The sequence below is a fragment of the Tiliqua scincoides genome, chromosome 4 (genome assembly GCF_035046505.1).
Source record: "Tiliqua scincoides isolate rTilSci1 chromosome 4, rTilSci1.hap2, whole genome shotgun sequence".
NCBI classification, from domain to species: domain Eukaryota; kingdom Metazoa; phylum Chordata; class Lepidosauria; order Squamata; family Scincidae; genus Tiliqua; species Tiliqua scincoides.
The window spans coordinates 95444358-95445290 of NC_089824.1; the positions used below are offsets into that span (position 1 = coordinate 95444358).

The 933-nt window shown below is 41.7% G+C and overlaps 1 pseudogene; it reads left to right on the forward strand.

Annotated features, from left to right (window-relative positions):
• Positions 1 to 446: 446 nt before the first annotated feature.
• Positions 447 to 563, forward strand: LOC136650149 (5S ribosomal RNA; annotated as a pseudogene).
• The last annotated feature ends 370 nt before the right edge of the window (positions 564 to 933 follow it).

A 933-nucleotide genomic window follows, 5' to 3' on the forward strand; every position in this document is an offset into this window, starting at 1 on the left:
GATGATTTTACAAATGATTCCTGACTAATTTTGCTAAACTTCATCAGGTTAATTTGCTAAGTAACAAATGCAGGTTGTTTGCATCACCTTTTGATAGGATGAATACAGAAATCTACCAACATCTGGGCAGTATCAGTGGTCATTAAGATCAGGCACTGGCTGAGGTCCCATGCCCAACAAAGGCTTAACGCTGAGCCCTGAATATCCAGTATGGGGACAGCAGTGGCAGGATTCATCCAAGAGACTCACACTGCCGCAGCAGCCAGCACGCCATCTACAAATTGAAGCATCCCCCAGAGCCTGTGTGTGTGTGTGTGTGTGTGTGTGTGTGTGTGTGTGCGCGCGCGCGCGCTTAGCTTGAAGAACTATGTAATGATTTCCTTTGGTGCCAGACTCCTTCCTGAAGAAGTTCAATACTAGTCAAGTATTCTATCTTTAGGAATTTATGCAGCAGCTGTTACCCTGCACATGCCTGATCTTGTCTGATCTTGGAAGCTAAGCAGGGTCAGGCCTGGTTAGTACTTGGATGGGAGACCACTTGGGAATACCGGGTGCTGTAGGCTTATATCATAGTCTTTCGAGACTGAAGGTTGCCAACCATTTATGCAAACCGTAAACAAAGGAAACTATCTACTGAAATTATGTTTCACTCCTGTGGACTATGAAAAAGATGCAGTGTGTGCCTCAAAGCAAGGAGAATTTGATGGCTTGTTTCTTCACTAGAAAAGGAATTAAATAAATAGCCATTCCTAATCTTTCAGATTCAGATTCAAAGCAGTCCTCACCAGTATGGTGTAAGGTGAAATTGTCCTTTTATAATGTTACAAATAGTTTTTCTAAATTCCCTATTCATCACAATTCCCATCTCATGCTGTCACTTTTTTTTTTTACCTAAGAAATTATTCCAAGAGCTGCAGTAATATAACATTATTG